Source organism: Toxotes jaculatrix, chromosome 20, assembly GCF_017976425.1.
Source record: "Toxotes jaculatrix isolate fToxJac2 chromosome 20, fToxJac2.pri, whole genome shotgun sequence".
Classification (NCBI taxonomy): Eukaryota; Metazoa; Chordata; class Actinopteri; family Toxotidae; genus Toxotes; species Toxotes jaculatrix.
This window is the reverse complement of record NC_054413.1, coordinates 6,029,603-6,049,904: the sequence shown is the minus strand read 5'-3', so window position 1 is coordinate 6,049,904 and position 20,302 is coordinate 6,029,603. Positions and strand designations below refer to the sequence as shown.

Sequence of the window (20,302 nt, the reverse complement as noted above, 5' to 3'; positions counted from 1 at the left end):
ACCACAGAAACAAAGGATAAGCTGGTGAAAAGGAGTCCAACAGATCCACGTCTCTGCCCCATTTTCATACTGACTCAGTCAATTTGGCGGAGGAACAGTGACACCAGTTGGCTGGGTGTCTACCTCCCCTCGGGACAGCATGAGTAAAGGGACGTGGGAGGGATCACCCAGCCCGCACCACACACTGCCTTGCTGCACTTTACACCTCTCCAGGACTTCAGCAGTCACCACCAAAGGCCTGAAGGACTGGTGGAACAGTTGGCCAGTCTCAACACTGGTACATTCACTTTGTGCCAAAAACAATGTCGACGCGTGAAGCAAAAGAGCTGATGCAGGCTGGTTTCAACCAAACATGCACAGAAATGAGAAATATATTCATATCTCCACAATTTAAGATAGAAATGTACCTTTTAAAAAAAAAAAATCATTTATATATAAGATAATCTGATGACCCAAGTACAACTGAAATTGTTTTTAAAAACAAACAAAACAAAAAACACTTGCTGCGTGAGGTTTCGATCAGGCTCCTGTTGAGACCCCAGGGACTCCCACACTGTGGGTGCAGCAGGTGGCATTTGGAATACTTCCACCCACATTATAGCCCTCAACCCTGTTCTATTTCCACACAACTGTGTCAATCCAAATTACAGTTAATGATTTTAAATAGATCCCCCTTATCTGATAATAACTCATAATAATTCACCGCAGAGCAGGGCCTGTTCTAGACATTGATGGCTTGTCTGTACACCCCCGCCCTCCAGACCTACCCCATATAGTGCCTGAGATCTCTCTTAAGGCTTCGGTTACAATCATATCACTTGCGACTGCGAGTAGTTGCAGCATCACGCTGTGATGTGCAGTACGGGATGTTAGACTGAGCAACCACACAAAGCCTGCCGTGTTTCTGTCTGCTCCCCTGTGTGCGTAATAACCCCCTCTCAGACATGATGGCAGGGCTTTGATTTTGTGGCCGCGGCCTCAGCTCTCAGAGGAGCACACACAGAAGATGATCAATGGGAGTGATCTGATTCCTGCGGCCCGTGCCAGACCCTTTCTTAACCTTGCTAACCCAATCAGCCAGTGTTGCCAGGCAACCAGTCCTAGGAGGATGCATTGGGAGTGGGCGGGGTGCCGGTGGCCTTCCTGGGCACCAAAAGATCACACTGGATATATTTCACTCAGATGGCTTCAGTGTCAGCTATGTTGTCTCTTACTGGCTGCAATGGGAAGTTGCTGGGAGGGGCTGATAAATAGGCTCTCAGAGAGGAAAACAGAGGTTGAGTAATGCTTAGTGATTCATACAACTGCACAGACATAAAGCAAGACAGAGACGGGCACACACACTGTAACTGATGCTTTCACAAATTAATCACACAGGTCAGCAAGAGCCATAACAAGAAAAGCAGCTAAGACTATAAACAGTTCTACAATTCTGAGTACTATAGTGAGAGTTTAAAGATTATGTTTGAGCAAGTCTCTCTCTCTCTCGCAAAAACTCTCCACTCAACAGAAATATCCAGTTCTTTCCCAAATGTATAACATGTCCTCAAATTACATGAAATCAAACCAAAGCTAAGATATGATCAAACAGCAAATTGGGCCATTGTTCAACATCATTTCTATTTCGGTCAAATCCAACTTTGCTCTTGGCAAACTGCTGCCTAAAATACTCAGACTGTCTCTCTCACACGTTCAAATCGTACTCCACAGCCCAAACTCCGGGCTTCAACCCAGGATCCCCCCTGCTCCTCTGGGAGCCGCGTGAGTGACAGCTTTCTGGAGGGGGAATCCACATGAAGCCCTTTCATCGCTGCCGCCCCCTGGGCCCTGCTTGACTGACTGCGGCACAGTGCAAAAGTTCAGCCATCATGGAACACTATTGCCTTATTTACACTGGTGAAATGTGTCACTTTTTTAATGTCAGACCTCTATGAAAGAGAAATTTCCTATGTGAGTGGACTTTGGGTCCACCCTCCTCTACCTTTAAAGGGAGGAGACGTTTTCGTTCTGTGAGGGTTAACAGGGCCTGATGTGTTCGGTTTGAGGTTTTGAGTACTGTGGTCAACTGAACAGTACAGTACAGTGCAACTGCACAGGCTAGGGAAGGATCATGGTTATAGCACTAAGATGAAGGTTGGTCAGAGCTAGGCAAATATCTTTGTCTCTATTATCCTGTAATTGTTACTCGTGTCCACAGGAGTACTGAAGAAATGAATCGCCTACAGTTTGTGCCCATCTTCAGTCTCTTTAAATCAAATTATATTCGTGTCAGAAAACAATGAGAATCTGAGAGTGATGTTAAGATGACATTAATCCTCTTACAGATAAAACACTAAATTCAGAGCAACAAAAGGCAACCTTGCTCATGTTCGATACACTCAGGAGTTTGCACCTTACTTGGTCTGGTATGATTAGTGAGGTAGATTGTTCTGTAACTGACATTACTGAGCCAGTTTGCTGACATGAGCTGCTGTTAAGAGCAACACACTGCATCACACATCTCGTGACACCCAAAACACACATAGGATGCGACCTACAGTCAGAAGGACTTGTCAGCACATAACCAGGATGTGACGAGAATGCTGCCTTTCTGGAGAGCTGACGCACATGGCTCAGGGAAACGGGAGAATGGCACATCCTGACAGAGTTTGTACACTTAAATATAAAACTATGGGTGCAGATGTTTTGATGCATGTCATGTGCAGGCAGCATATAACTTATAATTGTCATTTGTAGACTCACTTTTAGGCAGAATGACAGCTGAATACAATTTCTTAGCAGGTTGAACAGATTGTATATGTGATTATATTGGTAGTGGACCACAGGACTAGTGAATATGTGGCATTTGAGAAAGGCCAAGCAGCTGGCAGTTTGTTTGCAGAAGTCTCACTTACAGTGTTTGTGTGTTTTTTCTCTTTGTCTCGAAGTCTCTTCCCTGTTAGTGTCTAGGGGACAGAGAGAGCTGAGCACAGATCACAGCAAACCCTGTTAAGTGGCTGAAATGCTTTTCATCTAACCTCTGTAGCTGAGGCTATAAGTGCCAAAGGCATGTAATTAAGTTTTTATTAAATATATCTCTGAGAAGCCACCTGAACAAAGACCTTCATCGAAACCATGAATTCACAATTCCATATTCTTTTTAAACCTGTACATCTGCAGCTCACACCCTTCCCATCTCTCATGTTACTCTTCCACCTTTCCTCCCTCTGTGGACACTGTACAGAACATCAGAGCCCAATTAGCATTCCCCTGGCTCAGACGTCATGGCGGTGTGGGTTCAAAGGCCAGAGGTAGAGGTGCATGTTCCTGGATTTGGACTGAACGCTGTACTCATTATTGGGCTGTCAGGTGACCCCTGATGTCATTTTCCTCACATCGTTAGAGATACTGTAGGTCTCAAGGCTAAACTGGTCACACATACAGACACGCACACGCACACACACACAGGCCACAGAACCATTAATATGCATCTACTGACGTCACAGTATCGATCTATCCATTAGCACGCTGTTTTACCTCATGAAATCACTGCTGAGGAAGGACAGTGGCTGTAACTTTGCAAACACACAGGATGAAGAAGGTCACAGGTACTTCGGGAGATTTGGCAGATATGTACACAATTAAATCACACACTTTTCCGCACATTACGGCGTGCTCCTGCCCACTGGGTTGGGAGGTCACAAAAAGAAAGAAAAACAAGGCAATAAAGCGTCTTGTGGTGGTGGTTTTCATATCTAGATGTTCATCATTCATGTGACACCAATGAGATGGTGGTAATAAATCAGTTCAGCTGCTTGCCCTAAATCCTGCTAAAGATAGAGGCAGGCTTAATTTATCTCACTTCTGCTGACGTGGATATACCTGTCTTCTCTTGTTGCAGGGGGTACACTGCAAGCAGAGATAAATCATACACTACCAGAATAGAGCGTTCAGTCATCTCTTAAGAACGAGCATCACTCACTTATGTACACACACTTTTCTTGGCATTTTCTTTTGATCCTTTGCAGCCCACTGAAAACATATCTCTACAAAAATATTTTTTTTTTAACACCAGCCAGAGAATTTTATAAGAAAAAGAATATGAGAGTAACAGTCTTTATTCTTTTGAGGGTAACAGCTTTGATCATGTATGTATGCATGCTAGTTCTTGAGAGGCTAACGTATGTTTTGTAGGGTTTACAAAGGATATTGGCACAAAACGGCAACTTAAATATCAACATAAAATAGCAGAAGGTAAAATAAATTGCCAATCATTTGCCTCCAACACACTTTTCAGGTGTCTTAATCGACTTATATGTGATCATTTTGTCTATTGTTAATAAAAACATATTGATCTGGGAAGCTTTAAGGTTTTATCTTAAACACTTCAATCATCTACAGCCTGTTTCAGTGGTTCTTCTCTCAAAACAAAAAAGTTGCGATTGTAAAAAAAAAAAAATCAAATCATTACAACTGTGCATGGTCAGAAAGAAACCATTCATTGTTCTTGCTTCATGTCAGTACAGCAGTGGCTTCGGGCTGGCATTTCAAGAAAGGCTCCTGCTGTTCATCTTCATTGGAGATTTCCTCCATCAGTCTTCCTGGTTGCCAAAGTGAGTGGCAGCCTAATAAGATTTCATGGAATCTTTTAACCCTTTTAAGCGGCCACTTTCGTAATGACACATAAATATACAGGCGATGAATAAGAAAGGTAATTAGATATGACTCGAGCTGAAACATATTTCTAAATTAGCTGAGCAATAGCTGCGTGAGCATCACAATCTGCTTTGTGGAAGACATTAATTTCCTGTCATACATGATTAGAGAGCTTGTTCTGAATATTATCCTGTTCATGGCTAAGTAAATGAGTCATTCATCTGCTTCTGGATTTTACATATTGTTAGCATCCTTTTCCAATGTGGCCAAACAGTGCACTTGTTTTTTTTGTTTTTTTTCTCTGGACCTTTGGTTTACATTTCATTGATGCTGATTTTAGAGCCTCAATTAAAATACAGTATGCAGATTTTTGTCTTATGTCAGTGCTTGTCCCTAAAATACCCACATACACTGATTTGAATTGATATATGTGATGAATCAGTGGGTTAATGACTAAAAACAGACACAGGTTTCTTTCTCAGATGTTGGGCTAATTTGCAAATCTAGTGCTAATCAGCAACTAACTAGCCTTTGTCAATTAAACATCCATAATTACACTCAGGGTCACTGACTGAAGATAACCTTTGGGTGTTTCATAAAATCCGCTTTGTAGTCATCCGCAATCTGAATGAGTGTGCTATCATTCATCTTCTCCTCTGTTTCATATGTATCTTTAATATCTCCAGTTACTAAAATAGAGCCTCTATCTTTAGCTGTTCACAGTTCATCTTAGCAGACAGTGACTGTTCCTGAAAAAGTCTTGTCTTTTCAGATTCCTCCTGAGGTAATGCTGCAGGGCGGGAGTGTTGATGAAGCAGCGGGGAGCAAATGACTGAAAACCCAGAACACTTTCAGCGACTGAGAAGCATTGCCATCATCATTTTGTAGCTGATAAACAATGCCAAATAATGATAAGACATCCTAAAGACAGACAACCATTAACAACTCAGCAACCCGGCAGCTGGAGACTTTAAATTTGTGCGAGGCTGGAAAAAGTTGTATTCTTCTCACAAAGTCTACAGTTTCCTTGAAGCTTTAAGTCGTGAAAAATGCATGATGCTGGTTTATTTGTCCCCTGCACACACCGAAAGATCTCTGCTGAGCAACAAACAACCCTTTATGTCAGAATCAGCACCATTACTGTCTAACTGTGAGCCGCGCTGTTGAGCTCTGAGCTTATTAAAAAAGAGTGAGCATGCCATATCTGCTGACAGTCCTGAATCATTCAGTAAAGCCTGTTTCTTTCTCTGTCCCTCCTTGTGTCCTGGTGCTCCATTTGAAGCAGTCTCATTATGTCATACATTTGTGTAACAACATCATCAAATGCCACGGTGACTTAGAGAGACTCACAAAAGAGCCGTTTGTAGACAGATGATCACATCGTAAAGGACGTGAAATAAAAGATGTGCTGTGAAGAGAAAGTAGTGTGTGCGCTGGCTTTTGTCTCTGTCTTCTGAAGATTTTGTAAAACATTACAAAACAGCATTAAGAATTTGTTTCTGCCAATCCCTCATTTTCTGCTGTTTGAGTTCATGTTCTGAAGGTTGTTACTGAGGAAACTACAGAAAGTGTCAGTAATTCTGAAGCTATTATGAATTATGAAGCCAGATATCAGGATGGAGTAGAGACAAACAATTGTGCCTTACAATGCACATTGATTTGTCTCTGAAGGAGCTGCAATTGTTTGTGTTTACACTGTTTACTGAGGTGAATATTGTTGTCATTAAACTTTGACTGAACTGCCAAGAGCTAAAATGAAACAGCGACCTCAAAAAATGAACGCAGTTGTAAAGATTTATCCAGTCTCATGTCAATGACGACACTGGTAACATCTGCTGGGACACACTGTGGCAAATCGCAATTGCTCCTCTAAAATACCTGAACCATTAAATCTAATTTGTGCATCACATTTACCTCAGTAAACACACACTGGTCCCCTTTTTCTCCTGGGATCTTTTGGTTGCTCTTATCACCCTGTTGGACACATATATGATGTGCCTGAGTAGAAAGATTTATCAATAACTCCTCTTCACTCATTCTATCATTCATCACAGCAGAAATTAGTGTTGCTAGCAGGACCAGCTGCTAAAAACATGTTAACATGTATTAAACAAGTATTCTACCTTATTAACAGAAGGTTTATGAGACAATGTCATTCCTGTTACAAATAGAAATCTCTTTCCACTAAAACTGTGTTGTAGCTGTTGAGCCTCAGCGAAGTTCATGTTAAGATCCCATGATACCAAAGGTGAATGTGTTATTAATAGATCTCATGATGGTGTGTGTGTTTTTGGGGAGTCATTTTCATTTGTGCACAGCGATGCCCCTCTAAGTGAGACACGGCGCCTTCACCTCACCCTGAATTTCATCAGCTCATGTGCCCCGATGGGATCCAATCAAACAAAAATCTACCTGGAGGAGAAAAGAGTCCCCCAGCCAGCTTTCTACCACCAGCTGCTATTTTGACCTGTAGTGTAAATTACCCTGCATTATGTTTCACAAAGTAATAATGGAAAAATACCATTAAAAGCCTGTAATAAAAGTCTCAGTGAGCTTGGTGTAATTATGTCAGAAACCTTCCTTCGTGCATTTTTTAATTGAGAGGATGCATCACCAGCATGAGTGTTTTCTTCTTCTCTCTCCTCCTCTGTTTTGTAGGAACGAGGACTTGCTCATTATTGGTCAATTCAATGCAAGGGTGTTGTAGTGTCGAATGAGATTTGTCTCACCATTACAAGAAGTAATTGGTCGAGGCTCTCTCTGTAATTTACTCTCAGCCAGCGCTACACTGCTTTATGGTGAATAATTGCTCCTGTCTGGCTCACTACTGTTATGGGCAACATGAGTGCGGAGCCCCTGCAGCCGAGTGGACAATGATCGGCAATCGAGAGAGAGAGGCTCGAACTCTCATCTGTTCTAGTCTATGGAGATGTCTTGTTGGGAGCTTAATATCTTTGTTTGGAAAATTCTGAAATTCAGTTATTATGTTGTCATAAATGTTTGCAGCAATGCTTGCAGATATATGAGGGGACTGTGAGAAAATGAGTAAATATTTGATGAAGTTACGAAAGGATTTATGCTTCTTTCTAACGCATCATGTCAGGATATTATCTCCTTATAAAACTTGAATTTAAAAGTTCACTCCTGGCAACTTTGTGTTTATGAGGCCAAGTTTTTTAACCGCATCACAGCCTCTTGGTGATAAACAATGAAGGTGAATGACTCCACAGTCTCATTTAATGGTCATAATGTGTTCATAAGACAAGCTCAGGGCACTATGGATAATGCAGGAGCACAGACATCTTAATAATACAGAGCTGTGGTTCTTTTTCTTCCCCCCACAGAGCCTACTTGAATAATCTCACTGTATATTGATGAGCTGACGTGAGTCTTGCCATTCGTATAAAAGTGGAAGAACATAAGTGGCTGAAATCCTGAGACCAGATTTTCCATGTCTGGAAGAACATCATTAATCACCATTTGGGTTTGTTACAGCAAACCATGGCGTCATGTAATATATGAACCCTAAAATAAAATGTCATCCTTCCTCTTAATGTCTATAAAAACTAGCAAAGCTTCAAGCGTCCTAGTGTGTCTGTGTCTCATTGTAAGTAATGTAATGTATTTGACTTTACTTTTCTCTTGTCAGTTGGTCTTTCATCATGACTGAAAAAATGATTTTTCATGTTTAGTTACAACAGTACACGCTCTTATGTATAAAGAAAAGAAAGTAACAGTTTCACAGGTCTGTCAGACTGTGGCAGCAGGAGGAATGTGATTAAATCTGTTGAAGGGACAGATTTCTAGAAAAAGAACTAGCACCTGTATTTTCAGGATAATTTGGTGCCATTGTCAAAAGTTAAAACATAAAAACTAATTTTTAAAAAATCCCTAAACATGGCAAACACAACATCTGAAGTATTTAGTCTCATATTACTGTCAAACAATGAGTTTCTATGCAGCCAGGAAGAAATCTGTATTCTCAGCTGGCCACAGGCCACAGAGGAAACAGGTCCTCATGGTATATTGATGGCCTTGGCTCAGATTGAAGTCCTTCACTGTCTGCTAGCAGCGTCCTGGTTATACATGCCTCACAAATTTTTAGCTTAGGGATAGAATTTGAATAAAAATGTCAAAATGATTTAGCGATAAAAATGTTCCTGTCCTCATGAGGTGCGCCCTTCTCTGTGTGAAATCGTTTGGCAGGCTCTTCACAATGAGCTTCACCTACGATATGACCTTGCTCCACCTCAAAAACAGCACAGTACAGCCTCATTTGGAGACATGATATTTGGAAGTTACTTTTTACATTTATATTTCACAGACGTGTGAACTTGTCAGTAAAGCAGTGAGAGGAAAACTGTGATGATAATCAGGGATCTACAGAAAATGTATTCATGACTTCTTCTCCTCTTCTGCTAATTTTCAACTTTTTCAAATCAGAAGGTTAGAAAGGCCACAAACTGTTTGCATGCTGAGAGCTCAGTTCTTAGCTGTGATTGACAGTTTTGGCAGGCTGCTTTGTGCTGAAAAGATTAGTTTTGCAATGCTAACCACAGGCAGCGGGCACACGCCTGAGACGTGGCCTTCAGTGTCGAGAGAAAACACTGATACTGAACCTCCACTCATTAGTGTGGTTAGAACTGTTAAATGTTCGAGAACTCGCCTAAAATCTTTGGATCAGAGGAGGTCAAAGAATTTGCAAATAGCAGTTTTACTAATTGTCTAAATGTGTCATCAAATTATGCTGCAGTGTTGTTCTCCAGGGTAATTAGCCGAAATTATGTAAATAGAAATCTTCCTCTGATATTCAAGAGATTTAATTACAGACACAGCTAACTGGGCAGAGATCGTACCTTATTAATGTTGAACATCTCCTCGGAAAACTAACAGGTTAGACATTTTTTTTTTTCTCCTGCGACTCCAATGATTTTTGCAGCAAAGACAAAAGTGACATGATGAAATAAATAATGAAAGAATCATGTCTAGAGTGGCAGGGCTGTCCGTCTCCATGGGTCCGTTAATCCCCGTGACACCTTGACACTTTTATGAGCAACATATCTGTTCAGACGCTCAATATGTTCATGGTGGCCCCACAGTGGAGCTGGATGAAGGACGGTGAGTTTTCCCTGGTGGAGACGGAGATGAAGGAGGGAGGGCGGTGAGGAGGGCCATGACAGTGAGAGGGGCAGGGTAATTTGCTCGTGTCCATTCATTACCTTCATTAAAGTCTGAGAGGCAGACACATGCTGACTGTCTGATTTATTCTGTCAATCACAGCAATGATGGGACAGTCTATTACTCTCCCTCCTCCAATCAGATTGAAGTCCACAGCTTCATTATGCCGCAAGTGTGAACATCGAAATATTCAGAGGAGATGAACGGGTTGCAGCTCTGTGGATGACGTATGCCGGACTCATCTGTTTTTCATTTCTCTGGAAGACAGCCACAATAAATGCCTATATGTAACACTGGTTTTAAAAAAATCATAATCTGTATTTCCACATGCGTAAAAAAAAAAAAAAAAATTTCTGACTTGTTTACTGCACAGTTGAGAGCTACCGAGTTACAGGCAAAAAATGAAACTATGCCAGCAGAGTACAAATTGTCTCCCACTTATGAAACATACAAATCAAAACAAGGCTCTATAAGTCTGAAGCACTGACTTTATTTATGGTCAGTAAATCATTTAGTTCTAAGCCATTTTTTACAGCCTGGCAACCCTGATTCTTCTTATTGAGGTTGCAGTGCAACCTCAGTTGAGATCAGCCATCAGGGACCAATTTTTGGGAAGTAAATGGAGTGCTGTGTGTCCCTTTGACTAATATTTCTTTCACTGTCAGAGACTTGTTTTCTTGAAAACTAGAGACACAATACGATGATTATACTGATCATACATTATAAATACAGTACAATAGCGCTGCTGAATTCTGGTGGCCTTGAGGCTGAGCTGGATGTCAGGCTGACGCGGGGAGAGCTTGATTGGAATTAAAGCTCTGTTGGTGGAAGGCCCAGCAGTGACGGCCACAGGAGGCTAATTGGTCTTTGGCATTTAGCACATTGTCAGTCGAGGTGAACGGACACATTTCCCCATGTGCTTTGACTTCCACGTTTGCATAAAAGAGCAGAAAACAGTGTGAGAGGAAGCAATATTTTCATTCATCCCTATCAGTGCAATTGGACGATGCTACATACTTGATCTTGCTAAGCAGACTTTGTTACCTCTCATAATTAAGGTCTAAAGACTTAGCTTCAAATTATATATCAATGGGCCCAAAGCCCATTTGTTTTTTCTGAACATGTAAAGTCTTTAAACAATGAGTCATAACATGTATTTAATTGTTCTATTTAAAAAAAAAAAAACTAAATGGCAAAAAGTCATAAGCTCACATATCAGGCTTTGGCCTCGTGGACGATTCTTGCAGGCTGGATTTGTTCACTGCTGAACTGAACTTCAGATATAAACAGTGTAGTCCGGTGTACAGCAGTACCCTGTATTCATCTCTGTACTGTCACTTCACAAAGTTAAACCAGCAAACAGCCTGTATGTAGTGTACATTCTTTCACAATGCACATACCACACATGGGATTTCAGAGCTGTTCGGCTTTGACCTGCTGGCATTTCTGGAGGCAGAGCAGAACAGATCAACTCTCCCTGCAGCCTCCCTGCTGGGCAACAAGGATCTCACTGAGTCATGTGTGTGTGTGTGTGTGTGGACTGTAGTTTCCCTCACTGTCACCAGTTTCCACAGAGCCTGTCATCCTCAATCAGCTCACAGTGACTGAGATCATTAAATGTATGGTAGCTGCGAGCGGCCAGCAGTGCCAAAGATCAGGTAGCAAATTTCAAATTATGTGTGAGCAAACTGTCTGTAACGATTCTACTGTACATGTCAGATTATAAGGAAGAAATAACGTGTGTTTTCTCTATCTTCAGCTACGATTTAATAATGCAAAGCCTCTCCTGGTGTGTTACCTCAAACCTCTGCTGAATGCTGTGCAGCGATTCAACGTGGATACGGAAAATAACACGATATGCTGAACAAACCTGGTTCTGAAAATTGGTATGAGACCAATATTATGCCTTCTGCACATGTGTTATTCTCATGCTGTGTGCAACTCTGGACACTGTAGGCGGATGGGATCATTACTCTGAAGTCATGCATCATGTATTGCACTGTTACATTGTATGGAGGTAGTGGGGATATACTCTGACCTCCTTTTGTTGCTTAAACCACTAATAAATTCAACCATTGCAGCAAAGATGTCCTTTTTCATGAATCTTAAAATCTGATTTAACTTCAATCCCCAACACCCCTTGCACACTATTTCATCTACTGTTGCCTTATTTCATCACAGAAATTGTCAATAAATCTGTTAAGGCTGTTTCTTTCTTAAAATCTCTCTTTTCATCATTTCATCATTTTCTCTAAACCACACGAAACGTTCAGTCACCATGAGACAGGGCTGCTAGTTTAGATTGAAGTTCAAATTCACAGAGATGACATGACACCAGTAAGCGTTCTTATATTGCGTTTTGGTCACAGCTTTTTCATGCACTGATGTAATCGAGGACAAATTCTCACTGATTTATGGTTAAAGGCAGCATCAAATGCTGTGGTAAGAGATCTAGGCTGCAAATTGTAAGTCTTTGTAAGTGAGACAGTTCCCACAGAAAATAAAAACCCATCATTGTGATAATCTACACAAAAAAAACATACATAGTGTGTGAAGCTGACACATATCCTGATGATAAAACAGAACTTTTCTTGATGTACAAATAGTTTCATTTAGTTTTAAAGAGGCCGTGCTGGAAGACACATAGCATCTCATGTTGTGTGAAGACGAATTGATGAGTTAAGCTGGATGTCAGCCTGTTCTCTCAGAGACAAAAGTTCAAGCGTCGCTATCTTTAATTGATGGATCGTGTTATTTGGATAGTAGTGCCAAAGCCTGGAGATAAATGCTCATCTTCTCAAAAACTGGCTTGCATCACACTACTGTAAAACTACGCCATTCAGCCTCCCACAGCAAGGCAAGACGACAGATATATAACACATTCTTCTGGTTCTTTAGAATGAAACTTGCAAAGTTTTTAATTATCATTGGAACACTTGTCTTCTTTGGATTACTCTTACATTAACAGTCATGAAGCTATGGATCATGAATTATGAAGGAGTGGTGCAAACTTTTGGAACTAATTGTGTACATATGTTTGAAGTTCTATCGAGTCTTTGAAAAGCTTGGCCAGTGGATCAGGTTTCCCCATTAAAATGACTTGACCTTTGCTATAAAATTAATCACAATTAGCTTCTTCCAAAGACATTGTCTTTCACTAAACTACACAATGCAATCTGGCTAAACTTTCAAAGACCGAAGTCCTATAAAAGCATTCACTTTCAGTGGAATATTTTAAATAGAAACTTATAGAAACACATCTGTCTTCTTAATCATTAACAATCACATTAAAATGCATTCAAAAACAGTTCTCTTGTGATCATTAATGCCTTCCTTGGTCAAGTATTTTGTTTCATTAAGCCGTGTCCACCTGCCACATTTTCCACCTCATTAGCAGCTTGCTACTTCAACCTGCTACTTAAGCTTGCAGCAAGCGTAGCACAATGGCCTCATGGGAGAATAGGTGACCAGTCCGGCTCTGCAAAGGAGGTGTTGTTGCTTACGGATGAATACCAATTAGCATATAGATACGTCCTATCCATGTTAAACCTGAAATGTGAGGAAAGATGGTAAAGCACCAGAAAACAAACCACCAACACTTGTTGTTCGATGGTTCGAGTATCTTTGAGAGATAAATATTTATATTTTTGTTAAAGAACAAATCTCCAGAGTTTAGGAGTGAGCCCCACCTGCATACATTTTTAATATCCATCATTACTATTCCTGCCTTCTTCCAGGCTGGCTAACCTCTTACTCAGTGTCAGGCACAGCCATGAGATTCAACACTTTACGTCTCTCAAAGAAGACATTAGCAGCAACCAATTAGTAAAGAGGTAGATGCCAATGATTTCCATCAAGACCGGGCTTTGAAAGAAAAGAAGATGCAGCACAGTCAATTAACATGCATTTACTGATGTGCTGGCAGCATCATCCCACTGAACCCACACATACTCATCCATTCAGTCAAGGCCTACCACTCTCTATTGATCTGAGAATGTTGTGCTGTGCTTCTACTATTATTCACCTCAACTGAATGGATGTATTGCAGCAACTAGCGAAAAACCCTGTGGGGAAAATAAAGTGAATAGACGTGTGTAGGAGGTGATGCTGGGGTCTGTCTATGTGTTCACGACTGGATTGGCTTGAAGTCCACATAGGAATGCTATAAATTGTAAAAACTTTGTCCTATAAAACCAAAACAATGTGAATCTGTCAAAAAGAAAACTAAGGGCTGTATGGGCAGACCATTTCTTTCCCTTCTATTAGAAATGTTTTCCACAAGTAGATAGAATTGAACACCAGTTCATGAATTGGAATAAAATGTGAAGAAAGCAGATGCAATTCATATCAACTACGTCTTGCAAAACCATGAAGGCAGTACATGTAATGTGAAGAGACTTTGGAGTGAAAGTAATTAATGTGAGCAGGAGGGACTGATCATAAACAAACTGGTGTTTGGGGAGTCTTTATATCAAATTGGGCGATCACCGAGACGGAGCTCAGGTGTGTGCAGTGATGATTAAAAAGCATCAGCTGAGCTCCCTGATCAAGGCCAGGGCTGCAGTGAATCCCCATGCTGTTCTGTTCCCTGTATGTGACTGCGCTGGAATCTGATCAGCAGCAACACAGAGTGCATCTACCTGCCTGGTTAATATAGCCTGATATTTCCAAGGGAGAGTTTTCATGATTAAATAATAGGGGGACATGTAAAATACAAGTTTGGCTGTCAATATCACACCAGACTTCATTTGGAAAAGTCTGAACTTCTGGTTTCTATGGCTACTAATATTCATCCTCCTAATAATATAACATTGATCGCGAAACGGTGGGTTTGAATACCAACAGTCGAAACCAGAGGAACGCACCAAGCACAACACAATGGAAATCATACAAAGCTGGCTAAAAATGATTCAGCCCAAATCGATTGAAGCTCAGGGTCGGCCTTTTGTTGGGAGTTGTGGTGAATAAAAAATGTCAATGTGCATATACTGTGGTATTCAGAAACAAGATTTGATTGGAGGATTGTATTATATCGCCACATCTAACTGAGCAGGTTGACGCTCCAGGTGCTACCGCAGAAAGATGGACTGGCGGATGCAACCTCAGACACAGACAGACTACTGTCCATTCTCAAAAGTACTGCTGCTCTGAGGGGCCTCTGATGCTCCCTGAGCCACAGCTGACATCACTGCATTTTAGTGACAAAATACGTAATGCAGCATGGCCAGGATGTGGTTTGTGAGTGGCATGTCTTGGCAGACAATGACTACCTGAATCTAAACCTAAAGAAAAGGATTAATGAGTTTTGGGACGCAGTTATTAGGATTACTGAGACGTGGAAATATGATATTTCAAGCCCATGATTAACTGAAGAGAAAACGCACTCTCTTTAAGGAAAAGTGAAACGTTCTGCGCTTCATCGTTCAACAAGTTCAACTTGTAGGACAATGACATGCAAATTCCAGCCACTAACCAACTGCCTGGTGTGTCTGCATTTGGGCCCTTCCCTCATGTTACTGGCCACAACCCCCCCTTCAACAGTTAGTTGTTAGCAAGCTCATTAGCTTGAGGAGCTTCATTTTTGCCTTTTCAGTTACTTCATATTGCACTAAATGATTTGCAGTGGTGAGAAAAATCTCTAATAGAACAGTAGAGAGAAAATGGAGAGAAGCTCCAGGAGCTATCATAATTGACTGGTGCTTGTGGTGCTTGAAGCATGTAAAAATGCATCTTTGTCCAGAAATAATGTGCCGGTAAATCCAATTAATAGTACTACACATGTGGCATCATTAAAAACACATATTTTCAAGGAAGCAAGGTAATGAATGACATTTACTTCGAAAAATCAGTGTTTTCTGGGTTCAGGAAAAGAAACTGTGACATTTTCTACTCCATACCTGAAATTATTGATAATTTTGCCCTTGAAAATAGTTGTGCTGCTTTCAGAAAGAGAATTTTTCATTTCATATCTGAAATTTTTAATTAGAATTAGGTGTTAATGAACAGGCTGCTTGTTAGTGCTTGCCACAATGACACAATAAACCTGTTGTGTACTGAGAGGAATGTCTCTAACAAACACATAACCTCCCTCAGCTTCATCTGGAAGCATTGACGTGTTTCCATAGCAACTCTGAGCTTCTTTCTCAAGAAATGAAAACATTTCTAAGAACAGACGCAAAGCCTTAACGAATCCTTACAGGCTTAACACAAAGAAGTTGTAACACTTGCAAATGTTCAAGGACTTTTCTCCTTGTACTTGACGGTGGAAATGAAATGAAATTTTAGACACTTCGGTCACCATCAGCATCATCCTCTCCACCACCACCACCATCACCATCATCGTCATCATCATACTTTCTTGTGTTTAAACTTGGGCTGTCGGAGTTAACACTTTATCACATGCTGTTAAAAATTTTAACACCTACTTTAGACACCTCAGTTCCATTTTCATGTCGCTTGGCACCCTTTCTGTCTTCTGGGGAGACCGTCCTGCCAAGAAGAACAACAGCACCAGTTGTTTCAGTAAGTGCCCCAAAGCGACATGTTCGCATTAAAGTGATAAATCTCTATAGTGGCTGTAGTAATACTTACAAGAGCACAAGAGGTCGTCAGGTGATGATTTATAGAGCGTCAATGTCCCCATAGGGAGGAGGTCAGGGTGGATGTTTGTTTTATAAGTAAGCAAGAGCATGATCGTGTCATAACTTTAACCAGGTGTTTAATATTGTAACCATGGTGATGAATGTCCCTTAACCAAAGCGGTTATTTTAACCCGAACCACAATTTTTCCTGCAACCAAACCGGTTCGCTTTTGTGATTAAATATAACGAAGCCGTCACCAAAGTGTTGTAACATCATGAAACAAATTAGTTTGTGAAAGGTGAACAAATAAACAAATGACGTCATCCTTCTGATAGGGGCCTCAGATCAGAAAACACTTCTCATGTTTTGGCTTTCAGTTTGGGGGATTTCTGCAGGTTCCTGCAGGAAGTGCAGCTGATTCAACATTAAGTCAGTGATATCAGGACGCCTTTGAAATTATCTGACAAAAGAAAAAAAAAGAAAAAGCTGTAAGTTGAAGGCCTACTGAAGCTCAGGAAATACACGTCTGTGCTCTGAGTGGGTGTCGCTAGGTCTCATTATTGTCACAGATTTTTGATGCATGTATCCTCACGCACATCTCCAGCCTCAGTAAATGCCTGGAGTCAGTAATACCCACACTCAGTCGTAAAGCAGGAGATTCAGATGCACTGACTGTGCTGACATCAAACTGTAGCTGAAATCAGCTCCTGCAGTTCCTCAAAGATGAGATGAACCATGTTGCTTTCTCTCCTCACCTTTTACACAGCAGCTCAGCTGCTGGAAAAAAAATGTGTAGTTTCTAAATACACTGTTATTTCTAAGGTGCTCATTGTTTGTTTTCCACCTATCATCCTGAAATGCCCAAAGTGATTACATTTAGATTTTGAAAGTTGGTCTTACCATTGAAAAAGGACCACTTTCTAAGAAATGGTAAGACAGAGGAAAAATATCTTTCAGTTTCTCTTGTCTTGAGCAAACACATCACATTCATCTCCAGCATGTAAATATTGATGTCCTTGTGCCAATCCCTTCTCTGATTCCCTGTTAATACTCGTGACCGAAGGCCAATAATCTGACCTCCACCTGAATATTTTATACCTGTTTGTGCTTCCTCTTTGACGGCTTTGAAGAGATTTGTCGGGGGAACGCCCCTCATACATTAACCATGAGGCGAGCTCCCCATTGATCCAGCTGCTGTTTAATCTCAGCGGTGGCACGATATTTTCCCACGTCAAAGTCACCGTCACTACTCCCCCAGCTTCGGCTGTCACGCAGAATTACCTGCTCCACCCTCCACCATTGGACACTTTTCTTAAGCAATGGCAGGTAAGACTTTAATGGCCTGGGAGAAACTTGATCAAATAGTATTATGGTATTAGTTTGAGAACTTCTTCTTACTGTGACTTCTGATGCTTAACTGTCTTTATTGTATAGACAGTGGAATTTATAACAGGCTGTGGCTTCATACACTTTTTCCATATTGTATCATTTTCTGTTTGGTTTTAGTGAAAACAATTGTTTTCTCTATTGTTTATGTGCTTTTATTTACTTACCTAAATTTTGATATTTGTATAACCAAGGCTAGATTACCAACAGGCCCCTAGGGGCCCTGAAGGCTGAAGATTGTCTGTGTGGTACAGTAATTTGAGCAACTACACATTTGCTCATATGTGTCACTAAAACACAATAAAAACTGAAACTGTAAATGCCGCCCTGGACGACAACACGCATCTAAAATAAAATAAAAAAGCTCATTCATGACCCAAAACCTTGTTAAATCCTGCAGTGCCACAGAACGTAATGGTTCCTCTGTGTTGTCGAGTGAAGTCAAATGGATCTCGGAACCTCTGACAAATGAGTGCTCTTTTCCCACCCTAACACAACGGTATGGTGGTCACATATTCATCCAGTCACAGCGAATTCAGTCATAACAGCATAATCGACCACCTACAGCTTGGCTAATTGGCAAAGCCCTGGGTCCTTGAATATTTCATATCAGACATTAGTTATAAGATCAAAATGAGTCTCTATTTGCCTATAATGACCCCCAAAAGGTTAAGGATTGGCTCACTACTGAGGCACTCTGTGTGCAGCAAGGGACTACTTACACAGATAATGACGTTCACAAGTCCATCAGCAGCTTGGTGTGGTGGTCACTGTGAAAACCACGGTGGTTAGAAGAAACTCTAGAGAGGAACAAACAGATTTTGAGTGAGTGAAACATACTCTCTATAATTCATCATACTTAAGCTTCAGTCACCACATTATTCATGCAGTCATATAATGGTCAGTGGTTGGGGATGAACTCAGCAGCTTTCCTTAAGTAGTAGACACACATATTCCAATGCATTACTCCGCATTACATTTCAATTAAAGTAGTACAGATATATTATCAACATTTTTTTTCAATTATTATAGATTATTGTGTGTGGAGCGTTAATATTTCATGTACTGCTTAATGTACAATGATTGATCATGTTTAATCGTCAAGTTAATGTCATGGAGCTGAAACCAACCTCTTTCAAAATCCAGATGAGATTTGTAATAACGTGAGTAACAAAAAAAAAAAAAAATAATGATTCAAAAAATCCAGCCTTGGAACAAAGGCTTGATCAGAACATCTTTAAATACAGCACACGAGCATGTGTATTTATTTTCCACCAGAGGTGAGTTGTATACTCATCCAGGTGATCAAATGAGCAAACATATCCTCAGTTAATTGGGTTCTGAATGACTCTCAAACAAACCACACATGATGTATACAGTGCATTTATTACAAACAGGAAATTTGAAAGTGTTCTCATGTTTGCTCAATATTCTGTTGACCTAATTTAGACAAATATCATGTGGCTCACCGCTGTAATATAAATGTAATTAGTGTCACAATGAAATATGAATACAGAGCATGTTAAGGGCTTCCACTTAAAGAGGGTAAAGGTAAAGGTGAGTTATTTCTCTTTATTTGTTGGACCTTTCAGACTGAACAACAAACTCATCCTCACGTCTGGTCTTTTTGAAATCAGACACTTTTTATAATGCACAAGTGCAAGACAAGTCTAAACTCCTCAGGCATCATTCACATCCAAATATAGTTTACACAAATACTAAAAAAAAAAAAAAAAAAAAGAGTATCCTGTCAGCGTTGCCTCTGGCATTTCTAAGGAGATGAAAGAGCTGCATGACAGAAACGTCAATGTTTACTAAATATTTCATCTATTTGACGTGACCACTGAATAGTCATGCAGCGGGTATAATCTCTGAGGGGTAAAATGTACGACCAAATTAGCAGTTCAATTTCCATATCAAAAGCCATCGCATAGTTTCACAGCCCAGGACTTGAGCAGGATTGGAAACTGTAGGAAACAGTGCATGCAAACAGGGAAAATACAAGTGCATGTATGTGTTGTTTCTGTGTGATTGATATGCAGTGTGATTGTGCTGTGATGACATGATTTGAAACCCCATTGTCGTCACTTCACCTCCAACATGTGACATCCTGTAAAATTGTGAATGAAACAGGTTTTACATTAAAATTAATGCATAAGGGATCACACCTGTCTCCTGCTCTGCAAAGACACAAATCAATTTCCTCACTTCTCAGGATGTTTGAGGCAATTTTCCCTCTTGAGTTATGTGTTTTGGGTAGAATTTTTCTTTCTGTTTTCTCATTAGTTGTGCTGTTGTCAGTGTGAGTTCTAATAAACGTGATGAATGCATTTTCTTCCACATAAAACACTTGCAAATCAGATCTGAAGGTTTGAAACATGCAGTGTAGGCATCCATGTTTTCTAGCTCGCTGTCTTCTTCTTCTCTGACCAGTTTCGGTTATTCTGTGTCAACAATGTGTACAAAGCCTCAGCAGTGACACACCAGTTACAGCAATGAAGACCAGAGGAGAGACATTCCA

General features: G+C 40.6%; 1 protein-coding gene across 5 annotated transcripts in view; it reads right to left on the bottom strand.

Moving 5' to 3' along the window:
- Positions 1-9,969: 9,969 nt before the first annotated feature.
- mettl4 (methyltransferase like 4) overlaps positions 9,970-20,302 on the bottom strand; it is a 48,454-nt gene continuing 38,121 nt past the window's right edge. For 4 of the 5 annotated variants that reach the window (XR_005896554.1, XR_005896557.1, XR_005896555.1 and 1 more), the window contains 2 exons: positions 18,504-18,581; positions 16,652-16,855 (listed from right to left, as the gene is read on the bottom strand). The gene's annotated coding sequence lies outside the window, so the exon portion shown is untranslated. Of the gene's footprint in view, positions 10,071-16,238; positions 16,303-16,651; positions 16,856-18,503; positions 18,582-20,302 lie in introns of those variants that run through there. The other variant, XR_005896556.1, reaches the window with a different exon arrangement.